At 44.4% G+C, this 15,283-nt stretch overlaps 1 protein-coding gene across 1 annotated transcript in view; it reads right to left on the reverse strand.

The window, feature by feature from the left end:
• The window catches only part of LOC147733087 (uromodulin-like), a 341,372-nt gene extending 330,818 nt beyond the window's left edge, over nt 1-10,554 (reverse strand). Inside the window, exon 1 of the mRNA XM_086958926.1 lies at nt 10,488-10,554. The gene's annotated coding sequence lies outside the window, so the exon portion shown is untranslated. The remainder of the gene's footprint in view (nt 1-10,487) is intronic.
• Between the last annotated feature and the right edge of the window lie 4,729 nt (nt 10,555-15,283).

Here is a 15,283-nt window from a genome sequence, read left to right on the forward strand (position 1 = left end):
GAGACTCTCCGAGGGCGGGATTTCCTGCACTAAAAATTTGGGCTTATTAAAATCGTTTACGATCTTAAAAATGGCTTTATGCTTGTTATTGGCAGTTTCTATCACTGCTATATAGAACTTCTTTTTCGCCTGTTTAATCAGTGCATGGTATGCGCTCTTAGCTGATTTATATTTACCACGTTCCACAACGCAGTAGCTTTTCTGCGACCTACGCTCAGCTCTATGTAGTTCCCCTTGTTTATCTTTAAGCACTCGGTCGAACCACAGGGCTGATTTTCTCCTTTGGCCAGGCCTAGTTCTACTTCTCCCGTGCCCTGCCATGCCTTTCAGTTCAATCAGCCTTTCCCTAAAAGTGTTATTATCTGTGTCTGGGAGTCCTATCAGATGAGGCCTACAATCCCTGACCATCCTTGCCAGTTCCGGGAGACCCATCGCAGCTTTCCATTCCTCCTGTCTAGCCTGATGGCATGTTTCCAATTGCTTGCCTTTTCTTATACCTTCTAGTGGTACAGTGAAAGGTACCAATGCATGATCTGTCCAAGTTTGGACTCTGGGATGGTTGGTATTGAGTGTTATGAGGTTGGTGGCAATGCAATCGATAGTATGGCCTACCTCATGAGTGTCCTGTGTGGTGCAAATGGCTAACCCTAACACGTCCATGGTGTCCCTGAACGAAACTGCTGACGTATCTGTGGGAGACTCTAGGTGGATGTTAACATCCCCATACATCATAAAATTTGAGAACCTGAGTGCCAGGGGACTCAGAACCTCCCCAATATTCTTAAGGAAGCCCTTGCAGGGTCCTGGGGGGCGGTAGATCAATGCCCCGACAAAAGTGAAGGTGTCACTGATCTTAATACGAAAGCCCATCCCTTCTGCTTCCTTCAGATCTTGAAGTTCGGCCACCGAGCATTTGAGTGAGTCCTTGTAAATAATGGCCACTCCTCCCCCCCCGTTTTTCTCCTCTGTCCACCCTTTGTATGCAGTATCCCGGTGGCAGAGCGGGCACTACGTCAGGGGTGCACCATGGTTTAAGCCATGTTTCTGTTAAAAATAGACAGTCTAAATTATCATCAGTTAGTAGGTCGTAAATATGCTGAGCGTGTTTGGGCAAGGATCTAGCATTTATTAGCCCTACCTTTAGGGTGTTTATCCCTGTCGCAAGTGCAGCAATTTGTGACCAGGAAAAGGTTTTCCGGCATCCCCGGCAACTCACCGGGCCCTTCCATAGGGAAAGATCTAGTTGATGGCTACAACTGCGAGAGTCTAACTGTAAATTCAGCATTTCTTGCCTACTGTATCCCTTGATTTCAGCGGTACTGGCAGCCCCTCTGGCCCTAGGCGCGACTAGAGCACGGACGGGCGCAGACGGGCTTACCTTTGGCGTACCTTCGGCGCGCCATTGGTGCACCTGCTGCACGCGTCCGCTGCGCGTCGTTTCCATAAGCGCTCTAAATAGAAGGCTGGGCTCGGTCCTGTCCAGCAACTGGACCGCCAACCTCAGCCAAGATGGCCGCCTCTGGTGTGCCCCAGGAAGTGAAGATCTCACTTCCTCTCTGCCGTGCTGTCTCCCTCCACAACAAACTGCACTTGCAGTGGTGCAACGGGAACAATGCGGCTATTGGTGATGGTACAAGAACAGGGTATGCACAACCACAATTTCCAGGTATTATTTAAAATAGCAAAGTGAAAATTAAAACAAATACAATTTAATAAAACGTGCAGGCTGCCAGGAATACCCCTGTTACAGCTTGCGAAGCCTCGTAATCAGGCAAGCTTGCAACATCGCACCAGCGTTGTGAAAAATACACCAGGGTCCACAGACGCTTGCACATCCCATTTCATAATATAGATCCTACAAGACCTACATGTGCGCCTGCTGAATCTTATAGGGGGGTTTCTTCACTTGCAAGAGGACATGGCCCAATACAAATGAGGGAATCATTTGTTTTGTGCCAACGCCATAGAATAGATTCCCGCACAGAGGCAAAGAGGACCCGAGAAGGCGCACCAATTGTGCACCACATAGAGGTGGTGCACAGTCAATTTGCCCAACAAGGAAACCCCTTTGAAAAAGAAACGGAGCTGCCATGAATCCCTTATAGATCACCTTATAGCGGGCACAGTCACCCTCTGTGATGTTAAGGCAACCATTCAAAGGTAAGATACAGGGGATCACTGCCCACCAATTGAAGTCAGGCTGGGTTGCCATGGGTTGGCGCCTGCAATGGGAACAGTGCATTTGCAGTGATACGGTTGCCTGTATCTGTCTGTACTTAAGTGTGCATGCAGAGTGAAACAGCATGTCACATCCATAATACAGCCCCATGTTCTATAATAATATAAAGTGCTCCAGAAGCGCAACAGTTGTGTACACCTGTCTTTTGCTGTATTGGTATTGCAAAGCAGGCTGCAGATGCTTTTGTGGCCCCTACAGTGATATGGATCATGTGTGTGCTTAAAGGGAATTGGCGCAACCTCAAGCTGGCATTCCCTTATTTTCATAGGTGAAAGGCTAAATGCAAACGAGGAATTCCTTTACATCTGTGGCCATGCCATATAACAGATGTGGACACAGAGGGAAATATGGTGTCAGCAGGTTCAATGACTGCGCCCTACACGTAGGTTACACACAGTCTGTGCACTGTACTGGGGTCTCTCTTTAGAGGGGGACACAGAGGTCACAGGGGCCCCTACAGACAATGCCCTGCAAAAATGTGCAGTCACTCGGTGCATTTTACTGAACGAAGATTCCTGTCTCCTTTCAAAACTGAGGCCAGATCTCTGCCTGCAGTGAAAGGCAGACTGTAGGCTTCATAAACCTACTCTGCTTTCACTAACGGGCTGTTCTCAGTACAGGAGCAAGTTTCAGTGAGATAGGCTGCACTGTCCAGGCATGCACTCAATGCATCCAGTTAACAGTGTGCCATGGTGCAAAATGTGGCAGAGGGCCTCATCTGTATTGCGGGCTGTGCTAAACTCAAGGCCCCATGTGTGCTCCTATCTGTGGTTGCAGCTCACCCATGGAGCAGCACTGTACCAGTGGCGGAGTAGCAAGCTGTGTAAATTGAGCTCTGAGGACTGGATTGAGGGGCGTTTCTAACCCTTGCTTTGTTTTCTCCACATAAACGAAAAGCATCCCAGATAGCTGACTTTACTGGCAGACAAGAAATCCTTTATAAGTACAGGGCTACACCCATCTGATTCCATTATCTCGCTGGTGAAATGTCCAGATTATGGCAAACTATAACAAAACAGGGCGACCTTCTCCAGAAGGAAGATAATCAAACATCATGGGTAATCTGCAAAAGAATAAATAATCCATGCAGGATTCACGAAACATGATCTGCACAATAAAATACCGATTGAAACTTAGGAATGTAAAAAGTGCCTCTACTTTTGCTGAAGTTGGTCTGGCATAATTGTAAGCAAATTCATAACTGCATTATTGAGTACTGCTCGGATTACTTATCCACAATCATATTTATCCCGATTCTCCTTACTCATCCCAATACTTACTCATCATCGTATACAAAAAAAAACCTCAAATGCACAACCATAACGGCCCCGGACACTCTCTTCGTCGGACACATGTGCTTTAGCCTACACACCAGTAACAGTTGGAAAATGAAGGCCCACCAAGCATGCAGATCACTCGAGCCACCAAGCAACTTCAACAACCTCATTCCAGACTTCATTGCCCCACTCACCTTCAATTCAAGTACTTCCTGCTTCTCTGCAATTTCAATTTCCTTCTGGAAGACCCCTCTGACGACTGCTCCACCAACCTCTTTGTGCGCATGCACAACATAGGACTTTTTCAGCTCATCACAGTCTCCACACACAGTACAGGACACACTCTAGACACTATTGTCACCTCCAGCAAAGCATCTGCTACTACTCTGCCACACCTCTCATGGACCAACCATAGCATCATCCACTTCAAAATCTCCACACCTCAAACCAAAGCTCCAATTGGCACCTACACAGCCGGAACTGGAGCAAAATAACAGCAATGGACCTGCACAGAGCACTTGAAATAAACCAACCAAACACCACTGATAACCTAGTCAAAACATAACTAACTTCAACCAGTGGATCTCAAACTGTGCAGACATTATTGCAGCCATCAAAACTCACAAATTCTCCAGAACCAACATACAGCCCTCCTAGTACAAGAACAAACTTCAGGACCTTCAAAAGGTACTGCAAACAGCTAGAAAGGACATGGAAAGCAAACCACAATGCTGACACCAGATTTACCCACAATGCTGCACTCAAGCTCTCCCACTACCTTCTGAAATACAGAAGATCCCTCACCAATCGGATCAAAGCTGGCTCTTACTACAGCAAAGAGATTTTTGCTATCATCAAGGAGTTAACTACCCCAGAGACCATAGCCGACTCCATCACTCCCTCCCGGGAACTCTACCACAACCTCTTCAACTTCTTCCACAGCAAATTTAAAAGCTCTATAAGGACTTCCAAAAGCAATCTGACTGCAAGAACATCATCAGCAACTAGCCCACTGAAACAACCTTAACCAACTAGAGAACACTCACTGAAGAAGACACCTCTTCAATCATGAAAAACGTCCACTCTGGGGCCCCACTGACTCTAGTCCACATCATAGCTTCATCCTAGGAGAAACTTTGATCAGCAAATTCCTCATCGATCCCTCCATCAATTCCGCAACCTTCCCTGAAGAATGAAAACATACTACACCTATGGACTATGTCAGGAACCCTTCAACAGACCCCAGCATGTTGGGCAACTTGCCCCCATTACTCTAGTACTATATGCAGCAAAAGTAATAGAAAAGGCAATCAACCTTTAACTCACCAGCGACTCGGAAGTCCACAATCGTCTTGACCACACCTAATCTGGCTTTTGCAGCAACCACAGCATGGAAACAGCACTCATTGTAGCAACAGACAAGATCTGCACGCTACTGGACAAAGGTGAAATGACCGCCCTCATGCAACTAGACCTCTCTGCTGCATTCAACACATTGCCACAATCCAGCCTCAACAAGAGGCTACACACTAAAGTCATCCAAGGTCCAGCCATCAAATGAATATACTCCTTCCTCACAGGGAGAGCACAGAGAGTCAAACTCTGACACAGGCGCTTTCTCCATGGGAGCGGAGGAGCGTTTCCCCCCACTCCCCACCTGCTGGGCAGAAAGCATAAAAAAGGAAATGATAATAAAATGATTATATTACCATTTTATTTTTCACACTTTCTGCTAGCAAAGTGAATGTGCGGGCAGGGCCAATGCATCACTGCTGCCAATGATTGGCAGCATTGGGGAGTGGCCACATAAGTTTGCATTGCGCATGCTGGTTTGGCCGGCTACCTTGCTATTGGCCAAACCGACATGCGAAATTCAAACCTCTCCAACCTGGCTGTCTTGGACAGCTGGGTTGGAGAACAGGCACAGGCCTACAGTGCCTTTTAGAGCATGGAGCCAGCCCCCTCCAGCCAATCAAGATGCTTTAGAACTGTGACTTCATAGGATGAGAGAGTTGGCTGTGGGCTTAGCGCTTTGAGGACGTGCTGAAGAACAACCAGGATGTACTGCTGAACATCGAGCGGCAGTGTAAGGCTAGCAATTTTTTGCATGTGTATACTTATGTTAATGTGTATGTTATTGTGTATTTGTCATGTGTATTAAGTGTATGTATGTATGTATATATATATATATATATATATATATATATATATATATATATATATATATATATATATATATATATATATATATATATATATATATATATATATATATATATATATGTGTGTGTATGTGTATATGTTATGTATATTATGTGTATTTGTTATGTGTATTTTTTTGTGCCCCCCCAAAGTGATTTGCCACCAGCCCCTACTGCTCTTCTCACCATCCTAAATGTCGCATACTCTTGAGTAGCGGCACATGCCACCTTCTCTAGCACTTGTAAAGAGGGGTCTGGAAACCAAGTTCTGTTTATTATGATTTTATTCAGTAGCGGGTAGAACCAAGGAGGGCAGTGTACGAACAAACCTCGAGGAACGAGAAAACCAACTCCACAGTTCACTACGCTGTTAGCCACTGCATTTCTTTGTTCAGCCAGGTTCCCAAATATGTTTATACAGAACTTATTCTAGATTTTTACATTTCTTAGAATCATCTACTTCAAATGATACTAAGCTTTAAGCTTCTCTTTTCTTGAGGCGAATAGAAAACACCCCAGGGTAAAACCCTATCTAAATATTTCAAACCCATGAGCAAGATTTTGAACATGCTCTCGAACCGAGGCGCCCCATTTTTAAATTGCTTGTTTTAAAAGTTGCCGTATTAAGCTCACAATGACACACAGACGGATACAATACGCAGAGGTGTGCATTTTCTCTTAAGAATAGATCAACAATTTCCCTGGTTTCACTGTTTGGAAACCTTAGACGGATTGGGCAGAGAGGACGTAAACCTATTGGAATTTTAAGTAGTTCGTCTCTCATGTCTTGAAATTGTTGAAAGATAGCACACATTAGAATCGTCACCACACGAAGATCTGAACAAGGAAAATTACTGTTTATATTGCGAATAAGAACCATCTCTTCAGCTTAAAATACCATGAGCAAGAGACCTCAGTGAGGATTTCGGCATGTTGAGGTGGCCTGCAGACTCCTGTGAATATTGACTACTTATTGATCTTACCTGAGACCTGAGGAGGAGGCGCTGCATTTCCTTATTCACTAATGTTTTTTAATGCTTGTTTCCTCTTCGTAATACCAATCTACAAGGCTCTAAATATAAGTGTCAGCTGAGGAACCAGTTTGACAAACCGGTTTTTCAGTGAAGGCCTCTTGGCCCCTGGCACCCTAGGCCGTTCAGAAAATCTGCCTTAACTATACTTTGGCAACATAGTGATGGATGGAATGCTTGAATTAATCTCACCACTGCAAGTTGAACGGGCCGCATCCCAATCCCTCGTTTGTTTCCCATCATGATAGTTCAGTTTGGACCCTGCCATATGCAAATCATTTCTGACTCTGTTCCAATGGGAACAGCCCAGCTCGAACTATCAATCCAGGTTCTCCCTGGACCAGAATACAAGTACCTATGTCCAGTTTCTCCCTGATAAGGGCTCATCCCCCAAGTACAGCTTGGTTCCAGTGGTACAATGAGCCTGGGGCCCACATCCGCCATCTCCATCGCACTTAAAGAGTCAACTCCAACACCAAGGTGATGGTTGGAATGCTAGAATTAATCTCAGCCACCTGCAATTACTCCGGGCCATGTCCCAATACTTAGTTTTACACCCACCATGCCATAAGTCCCAACTGAGGTTACATAAAGAGCAAACAACTATGGATTGGGATACCCACAGATCTTGCAATGATCTAGGCGTTACTATTCCTCAGATGTCGCTTTACTCAGTTTATGAAATCCCACAGGTCTTGACATCCCTGTGATGTTGCTACCACCTAAATAATATTACCCTCAGATGTTTCTATTTCAAATTGTGTTGCTGTTTCCCAAATACCAGGTCCTGCACATGCTTCAATCGTTCGGATTTTGTTATGCCCAGGTGTTGACTTCTGGGAATTATTATCCCTAGATGTTGCTATACACCAGTGTTATAATGTCCCAGATGCTTCTATCTCGCAGGTGTTGCTAGGGCCTAGATACTGCTGTTGCACAGGTATTGATATCTCTTGGGTGGTACTAAATCCCTCCGGCCTCATTTACTACAAAATGATGCAGCACAGCGCAGCAAGACATTTTCCTGCACCAAGTGCTGTCATTTCAAAAGCACATGGAGAACAATTGAGACAAATGAAGATTGCTCTAAATATAATCAGATCCATCGAACCACCTACTTAAATAACATCAAACAGGCTGAAAAGCTGTATTTGACAAAGAGGACCAACAAAGCTGCAATCTCCAACAAAGAACTTTATAAAATATTGACCACTTTGCATTCTGATAAGCCCATCTATACGCCCACGCAAGAATGGGTAGGTACACTGTCTTCTTTCTTTCATTAAAATGTCAAATCTATTCATAAGTCTTTTCCTCATCATGATGCTAATAATGTAGATTTTCATCTAGTAACTACCAGTGACCCACCCTACCTTTTATACTGAAATTTAAAGCAGTTACTCCAGAAGAAGTCTCCATAGCCCTAGCTAGGATTAAATCAGGTGCCCCAGCCGACCCCCTTTCTCCCCGTTTCTGAACACATATAGCCTCCCTTCTTATAGCTAAACTCACAGAGATATTTACCATGTCTCAAGCTCAGGCTATAATTCCTACCTATGTATAGCAATTCAAGTAAAGCCTATCCTAAAAAAGCCCGCCTCCGATCCAATGATACACGGAAACTACCGTCCAATCTCACTGCTACCATATTTTGGAAAGGTACTAGAGTCCCTGGTTAATAAACAGCTTACCACCCATCTGGAAAGCCATGGACTCCTTGATCCATCACAATCAGGGTTTAGGATGGTACATAGTACCGAAGCATCAGTAGTAGAGGTAGTTGATAACGTCAGGCTGGCCTTGGATAACACGCAATCAGCCATGCTAGTCCTTCTGGATTTGTCAGCCGCGTTTGACACCATCTCCCATAGCACTCTAGAAAAACAGCTCTGGGAGGTGGGAATCAGGGGAAGGGCCCTCGACTGATTCAAGATCTATCTCATGAACCGAATAACAACAGTACAAATAGGTACCCTGGCCTCATGTAGTTGGGCTGTAAGCATAGGAGTTCCACAGTGCTCCAACTTGAGTCCTATGGTCTTCAACCACTATGTAACACCTTTGGCCAGGGTAATCAAGTCCTATGGCTTTGCGGTTGTGTCCTATGCTGACGATACTCAGCTGTTAATCATGTTTGGCCCTGACCTCATAGATACTATGGCCCGTTTTATAAAGTATATGATCCATATCAACAGCTGGATGTGCAGCAACCACTTACATCTTAATGGAAGCAAGACGGAGATTATTCTGTTTGGGAAAGCTGATGAGTACTGGTCTAGCGACTGGTGGCCCCAAACCCTAGGCCCAGGTCCATCCCCCAAACTAGTAGTGTGTAAGCCCCATCGGCCCCAACCCTGAGGACTCTTCATTGGCTTCCGGTAAAAAAGAGAGGTCACTTCAAAATTTTATGACTTGCCTATAAGAGCCTACATGGAACCGGACCAAGCTACTTAGCTAAGAAATTGAAATGGCATCATCCAAGCAGACTACTAAGATCCAGCACTAACCAGCGCCTACCCGCTACTAATTCGCACGGCTCAAAATGGTAGTCCATCTTTTACTTTTCTTGCACCCGCCCTCTTGAACAAGCTCCCACCCAGCTTTTATCCATCTCTAATCCCAAGCACTTCCGCAAGGAATTAAAAACCTGGTTATTCGACCACCAATAACGCTGTTACATCAGATCGTCGGCCTATACGGAGTCTCCACAAGCGCTATGAGTATGGAATAATTTCCTTTGACTTTGACATGGATGCGACATATTAACAACACAACCTATCTGTGTGCTTTCCTCCGCCTGCCGAACAATTTGCTGCCATGGTACAGCGAAGCAACCCTTACATCACGTTGCAAGGGTGGCCGGGTTGAGGGGATGATTGTTTTTGTGCAGCAAGGGACACCTTCCTGCACAAAAACGATAATTTGGCATTTTCCTCTTTTTATGGGTGCTGCATAATGCAGCACACATAGAAAAAGAAAAACATGAGGCAAAATAAAAGCAGTTCTACTCGTTGCAACACATTCCCAGCTTTACCAATGACATAAATCTGGGAATGTGTCAGGTTTAATGGATGTTGTGTGGGAACTACCACAGCAGAGTAATGTGTGAAAGGGGCCCATATTTACAGGGCCATAAAAAGTCACTGTACATGCCATTGTAAATATGTGCTAGTCCATTGCGCAGGCCCTGCGTTAAGGAAAGTGAAGCATGGGCAGCACAATGGGCTTATAAATGAGGCACCTCGAATTTCCTATATTTATTCCTGGTGTGGTTTTTCCCATGGCTCAGCTACCTCTTAGTGAATCTAATCCCCAGAAGTTGGTATCCTCCAATGTTGGTGTTTTCATTATTTTTGTTTTCGCTTTGGTGTTGTTGCTCTTCAGCTGTTGCAATGTATTGGGTATTGCTGTTCCGGGTTTTTAACTCCTCGAGATGCTGTAATCGCGGAAATTTCGTTTTTGTCCTCGAGTTGTTGATATTCTCAAAAGTTTCTATCCCTCGGATTTCTATGTCTCTCAGATTGTGCTTTCACCCGTTTTTCCGTCTCATTCAGATATTGCTCTTTTAAGGCTCATGTTCCCTGGTCCCTGTGACATTAAATTTGCAACAGAACATCACCAGCTCACAAACGTAACCTGCATCAGATTTCAGGAGCCCTCCACCTTTTTCCGCTTTCGAAATTGTACCTTCACCAAGCTTCAAGTCCAGCATTTTCGAACCGAGTCATTGACTCCTTACCTGTGTCTGTCCCCGGCGGTGTCTGCTCGCTTTCGCTGTCTCTTCTGTCTGGCGCCCTCTGGCCAGGGATCGGTATAAGAGGCTCGACAGTCCCTGCATGTCTCGTGTCACGCCTCCAGATGAAGGCTTCGCCCCTCCTCTGCAGCACTACGCACACACCTGTGCACGAGAGGTTCTGTGGCCCATAACCACTGACCTTGGAGGACACACCCTTTAGAGGCCTGAAATAGTGTTAGTATTAGAAGGGGGTAGACGGTAGCTTGGAACGGTATGACAAGATAGAACTGTAGGAGATGGCACCGATTGTTCCGGCGCGAAGTGAGAAAAGATTGATTAAATTGGCACGACGTAATACCAGGCTTCATGAAATAAGAAAGAGTGGCATCGACTGCCATGAACTTCGTGGAATGACATGACGTAACGAAGAGTGGGTTGAACTGTCATGCACTAATAACTGGTGGCACAGACTGGCATGACGTGACAAAGAGTGACATGGACTGGCCCGCAGTAAAATAGGATGGCATGAACGGTCATGAAGTGAGAAAGAGTGGCATGCACGATCATGAATTGGTAGAGGGTGGCATAGAATGGACGTCAAGGGTCAAGGGTAGCACGGTTGGGCCGAAGCCACGGGGGTTTGGGGGGCGGGTAATTTTAGGACTAGGCCAGTCCTTAATACACATTTATTCGCCGCCCCCCCCCCCCCCCCCCCCCCACACACACTCCCTCAAATGACCGAAGCAACTGACACGGTATAGAGGTGTGGGAGTTTAGAAGGGGAATGAATAGTAAAGTTGCCTTTACATTTTCTTTTTATCTAGTTAGATTTGATGCAAGATAAAAACAAGGTAAATGTCAGGTTTTGTCTTCTGAAAAATTGGTCCCTCTTCTTTTAACACGCAGCTGCTCTCTCGACTTCCCTGACTGCGAAGTGGGAGGCATTTGTAAAGTGAAGTAGGTAATAATCTCTCTGGGAAATAGGCATGTCCGCCGGAATTATGTGGCAAGGACACACACATTATGCAGCTTAATGTGACACATTTTGTGATGGAATCACTTGATTATTTTGTCAGTTTTACACGTATTGGCACGGTCTGGGCATAGGATTCACTCCATTAGCGCCAGTTCCACATCAAAATAAAGCTGCAAGTAACTGAAGGTTGACCAGTCAACCTTAGCAAAGGATCGTCCACTGCACAGCAGCTGGTGCTGCAGCATTTTTAGTAATGTGTGACCAGTTTGAGCTAGAAACAAAATCCGTAAGCACCCCTCTCCTGACGCTGAGACTTGACTTAGGTCTGAGACCCATTGTGGAGGAACTGGGACTAAGACCAATCACCTTCTGGCGTCGCATTTGGAGCACGCCAGAACTCACGACCTACAGGAGTGAGTTACAAGAGATTCTCTGTCTACCTAAATCCAGACAAATCCCATGGTTAAGTTACATCAAACAAACATGTGAGAAATTAGGAAGACCAGCATTATGGTCAGACCCAGTTAATACATGCACTAGGATCCCCCGCAAACTTCTAGTGAGAGACTTTCGCGAGATGAAGCTCACCAACACAATGGAAAAATCACGAGAGGGGTCCTTGACAGAATTGTTTTTTAAGTTTAAAAAATTGTACTTATTTGAGTGTGTGCTAGACCACATTTCCCCGGCCCTTACAAGGAAAACCTTTTTACAATGGCGATATGGCACTCTTCCTACAAGGGCTTTTACAAAACATTGGGCCCATTCAAATTGAGAGAGCATTGCCCGTCATGCTCACACCATCAGGAAGATGATCTGCACATTATATTTTTTTGCAAGGCCTACCGAACACCCAGGAAATACTGGCGTGTCCCCCTCCTTAAAAAACTGGGCTTCTCCCGATACCTCCCATCCTATAGGATTCTAAAAATGGACCTTTCTCCTATTATTGTATTTGGGGTGGCAACATTTTAACTGCGATGTGGCACATCCGTAATCGATTTTTAAAACTTGAGCAAGAGCCGGTATAAATGAAATGTTTTGTTTATATGAAACTGTAATATTTAGCAAATGTTTTTTAAATTACTTTTAAATGTTGTTTAACCATGTCTGGATACTCTTGCTATTTTAAAATGAACATGTTTTGTATATCTTTTATGATCTAAAATTGATCGAAATAAAGATTGAAAATGAAATGAAAAATCTGTTTTTTTGTAAAAATTAGCAGGGTATGCAGTAGATGATGGAATATGTGGCAATTGTAGCAAATTCAACATTATGCAGACAATGCCGCTGCTGCAGAATCACACAATTCCAGTTGCCTTGCATACATGGAGTGTGAAAAGAAATACTGTAGGAAGTCAATTTGTTTCGAATTCCCACCAAAACGAAATGCCTGACAATGAGCACTAAACATATTCCAAAATATACTAGCAGTTATGAAAGCCCAAATTAAACACAATTGGATTTATAATTCTAAAGTGTAAAGGAAACTAATATTTAAATAGGATAAAAAAATCTTGGTGATGCACAAAGGATAAATAGTGAACTGTATTGTGATGCACACTTCTAATGCAATTATTACCCCTATCTATGGCACTGAATGCGCTTACCTATATGGCCAGCAAAATGCGCCACATAGGGTGGTGTGAGGTTTGAGTGGGGAGTGTTTCCATGCAGTGTGTGAGAACCAGTGAGGGACAGGTATTGTGCCATGAGATGCAGCATATAGCAGTATGGGGGAGCATAAAATGTGAGAGACACATATGCACAGTTTATGGTCTTCCATTAAGCTGGCAATTTTGAACAACGCTTCTGTGCCCTTTATGGTATTTATTATGGTTATAGTCTGCTCAGCTGGTTACTGACCTGGATTGCCCAATCACACGTTTTAGGGCAGATTTACTTACATTTCACACAACACAGCAAGACAACTTGCTGTGCTGCATTGCATGATGGACAGACAGCAGAAATGCACCATATAAGCAAAGATATGGCACAGATCCACTGTCTCCTAGAGCTGGTGCACTGGGTGCTGCTTAGCGCCAATGCAGGTACCCTTGTGTAATGGTGCAAGGTTACCTACATTAAATGCAAGATTATTTTTGAGCAGGAGAGGACACCCTTAGAAACATATTCCTCTGTCTTTGTGTGCCGCAGAATGCAGCACACATAGAATAAGGAAGTAACAAGAAAAAATAGCAATTAGGGTCCTCTTCATTACAGCTCACTGGGGAAAGCATTGTATTATGATGCATTCCCAGGTTTATAAGCTTTAGTAAATCTGAGAAAATGCCGAATCCATAGGTGGATGCATGGGAATGCCTCTGTTTAACCCACGGAACTCCTTCCAAATGCAAGGTAACACAAGGCAGAGAAATGTGCTGCCAGGTGTTACTTTGTGTTTATTAAACCAAGCCAATCCGTGCAAAGTGGCTTTGAGTGGCTTAGTAAATACCAAAAATGTGTTTGCTTTGGGGCTGCAACACAAAAGTGATGCAACACCGATGCAACATCTTAGTAAATCTGCTCCCTAGTTCTGGGCCAGAGCAGGCTTCCTTGGAGGAAGAGGGAAGTGGAAAGATATGGTGGAATGTGCATTGTTATTATATTCTCGTGTCTGAAAGTCATTCTGAGATGTAATAAAGTGGCCATAGTGTACAGATATTTGGGACTTGCAGTCATGGACTGGATTAAGGTCTTCCAATTGACACACGTTGATTGACTGTTCTCTTCAGCTACGCCATGCCTGTTCTGTTCATTTAGTGATGGCTGGTTTATTGGGCTTCATTGGACTGATGACGATGGAAACCCTTGCCATAATTGAATATAAGAGGTATAAGTTACAGTTGGCTGCTGACTGCTGAGTGTCATGGTATTAGTATTAGTGTCAGTCAGAAATGTTATGTATGAACATACATAACTATATTATACCACAGTAAAGCCTTTTTCAGACTTCCTGACACTTAACTGCTTAGCAAAACTAGTTTGCTAGTTGGGTTGTTTCCAATCTCTGGGTTGTATCCTACAAATTGAGCTTGAGGGTGTGACTGCTTTCTTTCCAGGTTCTATTGCTGGGATGAGGGGTAGTGTTGTAGTTGTCTTGGAAATAGCCATGTTTTCAACGGTCTTTTGAATTATCTATGTTCCAGGTTGCTCTGTATGATAGCTGGTTGTGTGTTCTAGAGCATGCCGGCTTGTACTGAGAAAGCAGTGTCGTCTACATATTTCTTCATGTAAGTTGGTATGATGATACACGGTGCAAGTCTGGAGCACAGTGTCCCGATTTGTTTGTATTGCTTGAATTTAGCTTGTAGCTATAGAGGTCTTTTTCCTTGGAGGCTCGGTGAACAATGCAAAGTGTCTTGAACATTGCCCTTCTTGCTATAGGTAGCCAGTGTACTGATTGCAAGACTGGAGCCACGTGTTCTCTTGGGTGAAGGTAGAGATGAAGGCTTAAAGCAGCATTTTGGATGACTTGAATTTTGTGAATGATGAATGTGGGTACACCAAGGTTTTGGCATTAGGCATAGTCAAGCTTGGAGAGTACTAGAGTGAGGATGGCTTGAAGTTTCTGGTGAAATCCAAGGTACGGGAGGATGCAACCAAGTGTTTACAATGTGTATAAGGCCCACTGTTTTACGTTGTTAACATGTAGTATCAAATATAGGGCCTCATTTATGAGGCTGTGCGTCACTTTTACGCCCCCGGTGCGTCACTTTTTGTGACGCACCAGTGGCGTAAAAAATGCGCCTTGTTGCGCCATATTTACAAAGTGGCGCATCTAGGTAGATGCGTCACTTTGTAAACCCCTGCGCCACAT

Source organism: Lissotriton vulgaris, chromosome 2_1 (assembly GCF_964263255.1).
Source record: "Lissotriton vulgaris chromosome 2_1, aLisVul1.2, whole genome shotgun sequence".
In the NCBI taxonomy this organism is placed as follows: Eukaryota; Metazoa; Chordata; class Amphibia; order Caudata; family Salamandridae; genus Lissotriton; species Lissotriton vulgaris.